We start from the raw sequence: 10,113 nt of genomic DNA on the forward strand, positions 1-10,113 counted from the left end.
TCTGACATAAACATATGTTGAAGCTCTTGAGAATCACATAGGCCTGTTAAAAACAGTTGTGAACTGACAATCTTCAAACCTAATTACAAGACTGTGTCTCCTCTGGAACCTATTGCTGTCATCAGCACTCACCCATATGTTTGCCAAGACGTGATTTTCTCAATCCACTGATAGTGATATTTGATAATTTATAGCAAAAGAAAAATGTTTAAAATCGTAAATCATAAATTGGTATAAAACAAATGGAAAACTCTATAGACTAGAGCCACACTTTACATTAAGTCAGCAAACTAGGAATTAGAGACTGTGGAAAAATCAACCAAATAAATAGTCATGGTTCTTTTTCTGTGGGAAAAAGCATCATCAACCTGTTAGGAAAAGGATAAACCAGCGAAAGAAAGTATAAAAACTCTGAGAGTCATGTGAATGTATTGGAGGGAGAGGGAGTTGATGGAAGTTTGGGAGTGTTATAAAGAAATGTTTACTTTAAAAATTTAGTGTTTTAATTTAGGGCTATCTTAACATTTCTAGGCCTCCTTAGGAGGCCTTGGCTAAAGTTCTTAGCTAAAAAGACATGCAACAGGATTACATCCCATAGCTTTAACCTTGTGGGAGTTGTTTTTCTCCTCCTCTTTCTCAGTAGAACACTGGGTGTCATTTTCTCTCCTCCAACCAACTCCAGAACAGAAATGAAGTTTCAAAGATATATGGGATTACTGGCAGGGCTGTTTTTGCCCCCTCACAGAAACTATGTAAGGTGAGACCTGACAGACAGCAGAGGGGAGAAAAAGTGGCAACTGAAACACAAGAACAGAGATTCATAGGAAGAATGTGGGGAACATGAATAAGAGGATGAAGAAAACACTTCTAAAACAGAGTTTCTTCAGCAGAGTTCTCTGGAAACCTAGGATTCCACAAGATGTCTCTAGGGGTTCCCTGAGAGATTGTGACTGAAAAAAGAAATCATACATGGTTTTTGGAACTTTGAGGTCTGTGGAATACTAGCACTTACAGTGGTAGACAGTCACCAAGCAACTTCATTTGTGATTTCATCAAATGCCTTTAAACCCAGAATAAAAGTATGCAGAAGGATCATGTTCACCTGGTTGAGTCGGTTCTCAGTTTTTGACACAAGCTAAAGGAGGCCAATGATAATTGGTGAGCATGATATTACATTGAAGAGATGATGACAGGCTGATGACATCAGCTTTTTCCTCCGGAAATCAACCTTCCTTGAAGCTGTGTTGGTTGGATCCTCCAGGGGTAGACACCAAGAGAGTTAGAAGTGAAAGAGATTTATTGGGGAAAATGCCTATGAAAGACAAAGGGAAGGAAGAACAGAAGTAGGCAGGAAAAGCCTTCAGACTGGAATGCTGATCTGACACCTGTGAAAGGAGAAGAAAAGAAAGGATAATCAGGAAGAAAGATTTTAAGATGACAGCGCAATTTGATGAAAGTGTCAGGCAGCTGAACAGGTTACTCTGGCACAAAGACATCAAATAAAGGAGTCTCTCGTTGGACATAAATTACCAGATCCTATTACCCGGCCATACTCAGTCATTTTAATAGGCTGCCTTGGAAGAACATGGCCTGGGTTCAAACAGTGCAGCACGCCATCCTCACAGCTGACCAGAAAATTCTTTCTTTAAAGGAAATCCAAGCAGCACACTTCGGTGATGGCCACATTCCACCTTGTGTGCTGCATGAATCCACTTTTCCATATATGCTTGGGTTATAGACCTTCCAGGTTCCAATTGACCTCTCTTTGTGTGGTGAAACTTAGAAGACGGAGATTAATGGGACAAAGTATGACAGTTGGTTTCCTTCCTCCACTGCCCATTCTAAACATCCATTCTCTGCTTGTCTCAGTGACTTAACTGATAGCGTGCCTCAAATTCCCAAAGTAACTATATCCTTCTGAGGCCACAGTTGCTGCATTTGTTCACCCACAGTCACAATTAGGCAAAAGAGTACTGAAAAGCACCCAAGGGGATTATCTGGGTTCTACATGTATTTCCCCGTCCCCACTGTTTAAATGGTTTTCATCCTTAGTGCCCATTTCCGTATGCTCATCCACACAGCTCTTCACGACACCTCCTTATTGTTGATCTCATCCTTTTTCTTTCATGCTCCTGGCCAGCTGGCCAGGCCGTTTGCCACTGCTCACGCTTCTGTATATATTCTCACCTAGGACCACTTCTCCTTCCACGCAGAGTGGATGACCAGGTGCACCACTTGACTCTGCTCATTGGGAATATTTTTCTTCACAGCTGTACATCAAGGTGTCCCCTGAATGTGGCTGTATTGTAGCCACTGCCTATTTTTGGCTTACACCGACAAATCAAGCTGACCTATCTGTAAACCAAACTCAATCTTTTTTCTCCTTCCTCTGCAAGGTCATAGGTGCAAACTGAGGGAGGGACAAACTGTGTTGGGTGACATGAGGTCCTGGACTAACTGCTCATACAGCTTACTGGTATCCTCTCCTCCTGCTTGGGCTTGAACACAGATGTACCATTTCCATCTTACAATGAACAGCTGTTGGGCCTACCTGACTTCATTGACCTGGTATTTCTGACAGAATCTAACTCATAATGTAGAGTTCTGGATGCACAGCCACTTGGTGCCCCATAGTCAAATGTTCCATCTCTACAGGACAGAGCACTTGCCAGGAGTTGTTTCTTAAAAGGTGCATAATTCTCTGCTGAAGAAGGCATATCCTAATTCTGGAACCCCAGGGGCCTAAGTTGTGATTCTCCCATGGGGACTTGCCAAAACCTGTAACCCTACCATGCCACCTCCATTACCATAGGTTTTTCTGGACCATATGGCCCAAGTGGCAGAGCTGCATGAACCACAGTGTAGACTTGTTGCAGAGCCCTTTCCTGCTCCAGTCCCTCTCAGAGCTAGAAGCCTTTCATGACACCTAATAGTATATGGACCAAAGAATTATTCCTCAGTGGGGAATGTGTTCCCTCCAGAATCCAAAGAGGTCTACTGGGCATTGTGCTTCCTTTATAGTAGTAGGGAAAGCAAGAGGCAGAAATGTGTCTTTTTAACTTTGGAGGGGATGTTCTGGAACAAGCCATACCCTGGAGCTTTAAAAATTTACCCACGTGGCAGGACCCTGAACCTTTCTAAATTTTATCTCCACTCTTCTATAGCCCCTAAGTCTTACCAAGGCCTCCAGCATGCTAGCCACCTCTTGCCAACCTTGCCTGATCAACATGGTGGCATGAATATTAGGAATCTATGTGATATTTTGCAGTATGTCCAAACAGTCCATATCTCTTCTGACTATATTATGACAGAAAGAAAGAAAGTAACTATAGTTGTGGGACAACACTATAAATGTTTTTTCTTCTCCATTCTACATGAATCCAAACTATTTGTAATAGAAAATAAGGCACTTACCACATCAGTGGCTGCATACCATGTGCCTTAGGCCATCATAATCTGCTCCAGCAAAGATACCACATCTGCTCCAGCAGCCACAATCAGGGCTACTACTTGGGTGAGCTAGCAGTAGTATAAAGTCTTTCTCTAGAATACATATATTTTCTTCACGGACACGACTCCAGAATTTAATGGCAATATAATAATGATCACCACCCTTATATCCTTAAGATCCTTAAGACTAGAACTAATCTCTACCATCCCCTTGGAATGCCATATTGTTTGATTAGCTATATTTTGGCGGGGGAAGAGAACAGTTTCAGAGGCTTCCACTTGACCACTCTGATTCCACAGGACAATGATCTATCATGGGGTTTACATCAACTGCCAAGTATGTCAATTCCAATTATATATTCATGGACCTGGGAGGTGACCATTTTCATGTTACAGTGGAATGTTGTTGGACTTTATTTTATTTTACCTGACTTTATTGACCTAGAGGTCTGACACAATTCAGTTCATAATGTAGAGTTCTGGATGCACAGTTACTTGGTGGCCCATGATAAAGTGTTTCGTCTCTACAAGACCAGTAACATTGGAGGGACTCGCAGAGCCAGTAGCGCTACTGTAAACCTACCTTTGCCAGGACTCTGTTTATTACCTGGTCCCTTTAGGCCCCCACTCTAACAGGATCCCAGATAATACTTTGAGACTTCTGGTATCAGTGTCAACTTAGACCTTGCATCCAATAACCTTCAAAATGTCTGGATATTACTTTATCCCTCAAACACAGTCACCTGAGTAAATGACTATCAGTGTCTTTTGGGAAAATATTACAATATACACCAGCCATGGTGTTGCATGGTCCTTTTTCTGGAGATCTGACTACCTATTTAGTCAAAAGCTTCTGGGTCTGAAAAGTAATCAAGTTGAGAATTTGGCAAAAGATCATGACTTCCAACTGAAGTGGCCCACCCACAGTCTCTTAAGTATGCATACTTACCTACTTTTGATTGTATATATTAAGCAACACTCTTGTTGGCTGCTAATCTATGTTACCACTAAGGATACTATATTCTATTAATCATCTCAAGCCTCCTCAGCTATGCCTCTGAAACTGTCAGTCATTACAGTATTTGTAATCTTCTTTCTGCAGCTTTGGGACCTCATCATGCCCATAATTATGAACAAGCCAAGTTTATGACCATCAACCAAGAACAATGGTGCCCATCTCTCCAGTGCATTCCTGAAGGCCTTGGTGAATCGCATGTTTCTTCAAGTTTCCCATTAAACGGCTGATGGATCTTCTGCCCTCACATAATATATCTGTTCCAGCATGTCCACTTCCCTGAGCCTTTTCATCCCTTCCCACACTGTTGGCCATGCATGCCTCCAAGTGACTTCCTGGGAGACAACAACTCTTCTGATATCATAGGAATTAATGTAATTTACCTTCTGATGTGAAAGGAATTTTTATGTGCCATAACTTAACTGTCCTCCTGTTGCTTTGTTATTCTTATGAATATTGCAAACTATGGATTATGTAGGTTAAAAGTGAATTGCATTATGATTATGACGTTTTTATTGTTGAAGTGTCTGATTTAGTTATTTGTTATACCGTTTTGTTTTATATTTTATTAGTGTTTGTATTTTGCAATCAAGTCTGATGGTCCAGTATGGCAATTTTTGAAGGATGTTGGATGGAAGAGGATGCTTCTAGAGTTAGGCCTATGAATAACTCTCATACAGTAGGTGATGAAGAATTATAATCTTCTTGGTTATTTCAGTGCACTAGTACATCAAGGGAGACCCCCAGAAAAGTTCTTTCATTACAAGTGAAAATATTTATCAATGGATTTTGCATGGGCTGGTAATCCAAGTTATCTTGGTCCCTTGCATATTGTCTGTGGCCGGCAAGTTAAAATGTTGCAATGCCTCCAGAAATCTTGGAAAGACACTTAACTACAAATCCTCTCCATTTGACAAGGAAAGGTGCTGATTATTTTAAACATCTATTGGAATTTCAAAACAGAGTAAGCTTTTGTCAAGCAAAGGTTAAATTCGGTGAAAAGACTCAAAATCAAGTTACTGAACAACAAAACATATTGCCTAGAAGAAAAAAGTTACATAGTTGGTGAGCAACTAAAAATGCCAGCATATAGTGAGTAAAATAAGATTCAGCAGGAGAAATTGAAAAGGTTTCACTCTTGAAAAAATATGTCAATGCAGTGATGACATGTCGCATAATATTGAATAGGTTTTGTGTAATGAACTGAAAAACAAGAGCTTTTCTCTTCAGGTTGATGAATAAATGGATTTCATCAATAAATGTCATGCTACAGCATTTATAAGATTTGTAAATGATGGAGAAATTCAAGAAAGATTTTACTGCTGCCATAAGTTACCCAAAACAAACAGAGGTCAAGATATATTTAATGTTTTGTTTTCATACTTGGAAAAAAACAAACATGTGTCTTGGAGAAATTATATTGGCTTCTGTCCTGATAGTGCCCAGTCAATGGTTAGCTCCATGAGAGGGTTTCTCTCTCTAAATGTTGAAAAGGAAAATCTTAACATTGCCTCAACACACTGCTTTCTTTGCAGAGAGGTGAGTATAAAATAAATTACATTCTGGTTGAGGCTACAAAAGTGATTAGCTTTATTAGGCAAAGATCAGTTTACTTGAAAATGTTTTTAAAAACTGTAAAAACCTGGACAAAGAGCATATAAATTCCCTTTAAATGCAGAAATCTGGGGGTTTAGGAGAGAAGAGTTTTTAATACGGTGTTTGAACTAATACATACATATATATATGTATAGTAGGAGTACTAGTACTTTCCAAAAAAGCAGTAGCTGGATTTTGCTGAGTGCTTTGAAGAAGAAGAATGCTACGGAAACTAGCCTCCTTAAAGATATTTTTCTCCCCATGAACTAGCTGAACACAATTGAAACATTCTTGGACTTAAAAGGAAACTGAATATTTGGAAAAAATTTCATGTTGCAAAAGAAAATCTTGTAATGTTTTCACTGCTGTTGGGGCTTGAAAATGTAGGAAGGGAATCAAACTGCAAGAAAAAAATGGACAGTTAACACATATGTATGACTGGGTATGGCCCTTTCTCTGAACCTCTTGCTCAGCCTGAGAATTTGACTTTGAGAGAAGAAAAGAATTTTGTGAGCTGCAGACTGATCTAATGCTCAAGATGTATACTCACTCGGCTTAGACAAGTTCTAGGTTTCGGTGAGTAAAGAGTACCCAGTCATTCACTGGAAAGCAATGAACATTGTGCTGAAGTTGTGAAATTTTGACATGTGTGAGCAAGCTTATTCATTTAGCAGTCATCAAGAGTGAGGACAGAAGTTATCTTATTTCTGTTGAAAATGAAAGTTATGTGTGCTTAACTCATGCTTCATTCTGGATTGAGAATTTGTGCAGTGAAAACGAAACACAGATACCACAGTAAAATGTAAAATCATTCTTTATTTCCAGTTTCAAAAATAACACTTTTATGTATTCATAAGCATATAAAAGAGAGCAAGAAACCAACATGTGGATAATAATCTTGCAACTGCTAGAATTAAAATAGAGCTAGAATTAAAAGTGACGTGATCATATGCCACTCAGTTAAAAAAAATTTATCAAAGCCTTGCATGAAATTGTGTTTTAGGATATATATTTTGTCATATTATCTTGTCTTATGGTTTTAGTAGCTTTACTATATTCAACATTGTCAATAAATTTTCAAGTTATAACTAGCATTACTTAAATTAACTATTATCTTTATTTAAATTAAATGTACCAAGCCTGTCTTTAGAAAAACTAAGTTCTATTTTGATTTAGGCCAGTTAATTAACACAAGCAAACTACAGCCCACAGGCCAAATCTGGCCTACATGAAAACATGATTTCACAAATAAAGTTTTATTGGAACACAGCCATGTCCATTCCTTTACATATTACCCACGACTGCTTCTGCTCTACAACAGCAGAACTGAATAATTGCAACAGAAACCATATGGCTTGCAAAGTCTAAAATATTTACTATCTGGCCCTTTTCACAAAGAGGTTGTTGGCTCTGATTTAACAGAAGCTTATTATGTTTACTGTGTGAGTTTTTAAATATTTTTATAGCTAAAAGAAGTTTAGCTATAAAGTTTAAAATAGAGAAAGACCCCATTAGCAGCTTGTATAATAGAAAATTGTGCAAAGACTTTTAGGCCTACTTAGATAAAATTTTTAAAAATCAAGTAAGAAATTTAAGAAAAAGAAGCCCTGAACTTTTCTTTATTAGCATTACTGACCTGCACAGAGCTTGTTTTCCATGTGGGGAAGGGGAACTACAAAAAATAGGCTAATAATTTGGCCAGATCTACAGAAAAATATCGTTCTCTACTCAAAAGAACATTGGCAGTTATTATAGATTATATCTACTTACTGATAATTTTAAGGTACCCTGAACTGTTGCTATGATAATTTTTATGCAGAGGTTCCCTGAGACCCCACAATTATTTCAATAGTTCTTCCAGGGTAAGAAGATTGATGAAGGCTGCTCTAGAGATTGAGGAAGTAGAGTGGAAGGGACCCAAAGAACAAGCTGTTTGTGAATGGGATCCCCTCCCACCATCCTTAAATCATCATTGATAGATAGCCTGCCTCTCAACTGTCCTGGAAATGCATAAGCTTCTCTTTTACAAGAATGGAGATTGTGGGCAAAGGAGATGGACACTTGTGGAGATGGAGGTAAGAAGAAAGAACCTCACCATCCCACCATAATATATCTGACAGAAGGAATTGAGAATGTCGCTAGGAGTAATACCTTATAAGAGGAATTCATCTCTCCCATTGCAGAAAGAAAGGGGCATTTTCCCGACCAGGAGAGGAATTGGGGCAGATTATGAAATATAATGAAATAGAGTCCAAATGCTATTGCCTACTTCTTAGCTCCCTGAGTGCAAGTAAGGGATGAAACAAAGAGACAAAGTAAGAGATAAGGCTCAGAAGATAAGGACAGGTAGAATCAGGTGAGGGGGTTCCAGAGCTTCCCCCTGCAATACTTTCCTACTGAGTAATGGCCGCATGGGTGGGGCATTTGTAGTTAAGGGCTGAACAGCATCATATTGTCTCATTATTTTCTTAAGGGAGGAAGCCAGAGATTCCACTCAGAAGCTGGATCTTAGTGGCTTAACTCTTCGTGACTGAAACAAGCCAGGTCATTGTCCAATGAACACAAGTTACAAATACTTACTTTGCTACGGACTAACTTCATCTTGAAGCAGTATTTGCTTACTCTGTTCCATTTGAGACTCTGGACAAGTTTCTTTGGAAAAATAGAAAAGGAAAAATTAGACAGAGAGCTGGTAAATTTTGGAAAATAGATGCCAGATTTTTGATGATACCAAGAACGGAAGGCACGTAATTTATAAAGTACCCACGGGGCCCTAAAACATGATTAGTCAAACACATAGAAAACATTTTTAAACCTTTTCTTAATTGTAACAGATGGTTGAGCAATAAATTTCTGTTTCAAGCTAAAGGATGTTCTGCAAATATATCTGGCTGGAGCTCAGGCTGGCCAGGATAGTATTTCCTTGTTCAAGGAAGATTGTGTCTGTACTAGTGAACTGTTAGAATTGCTCCCACTAGCTGCCTGGGTGGAACCACTATTATTAAAATGGAAACCCTTAGTATAATAAAATTTCAGACCTTAAAGGAACAAGCCTTCCATATTCCTCTCATTTTACAGATAAAAACCAAACACAAACAAATAGGAAAAAACCCTAAGATCTATACAGGTTAAATAACAGTCCCCAAACCACACAGCTAATTAATTGCAGAGCTGGACCCCAAACTTGAAACATCTGATTTTTAGCCAAGTGCTATTTCCACTCACTGTTATGTGTGTGATGCCACCAGTAATGATAAATCTCAAGGAGATTAAAAATAACTTGTCCAAAGTCACACAGCTAGTCCATACACAATTTTGTACACAACCAGGTCTTCCCACTTCAAATTCTATGATTTCTGAATTAGACCCCATATGACAGCTTATAAAATAATTCCCAGAACTATTAGTTCTCTGCATGGGGCAGAAAAATGAACATTGACTTGGAATTAAACAAATGTAAATTCTACTCTCAACGCTGTCACTTGCTAGCTGTCTGCAACTTAGCAATATACAAGTCTCAATAAGTATCAGAATATCAGTTAATCATCCATAAAATGGAGACATTAACACCAACATCTTAAGGTTGATATGAGTTTTAAATAAGAATATATATAAAATACCTCTCACGGAGCCTGTCATATACCAAGTACTCAATAGATACTAGTTGGGTTGATTTTCCTCTCTGTCAACATCAAAATGTTCATATTCCTTAGGATATATGTTTCCAGTGTATCATTCATTTGAAGTGAGAAGAAATTCTTCTACTCTGTACAAAGCACATCATCTACCTACATAGATCTTCAAATTGGTGGTAGTGGCTGGAATAGAGGGAGGGAGGAGAATAAACAGGAAAGCGAAAAGGGTATCTCCAAAAAATTTACACCTACCCACAAGTGAATTGAAACATCAGCAAATATATAGGGTTTGAATTCTAGTACTATTTATTTCAGCCCCCGGTAATTAGTTGTAATTTATGATACAACCTGCTCCTAGGAAGTTTTTCAAACACCTACTATACCCAAACCCTTCTAACAGAAACTCACTTCACTCCC

At 38.6% G+C, this 10,113-nt stretch overlaps 1 long non-coding RNA gene across 1 annotated transcript; it reads left to right on the forward strand.

Moving 5' to 3' along the window:
* Positions 1-1,025: 1,025 nt before the first annotated feature.
* On the forward strand, positions 1,026-7,157 carry LOC139079663 (uncharacterized). The gene is made up of 2 exons (XR_011533457.1): positions 1,026-1,158; positions 4,553-7,157. It is a non-coding gene; the product is annotated as an uncharacterized lncRNA (long non-coding RNA).
* Positions 7,158-10,113: the final 2,956 nt, after the last annotated feature.

This window comes from Equus przewalskii, chromosome 26 (assembly GCF_037783145.1).
Source record: "Equus przewalskii isolate Varuska chromosome 26, EquPr2, whole genome shotgun sequence".
NCBI lineage: Eukaryota > Metazoa > Chordata > Mammalia > Perissodactyla > Equidae > Equus > Equus przewalskii.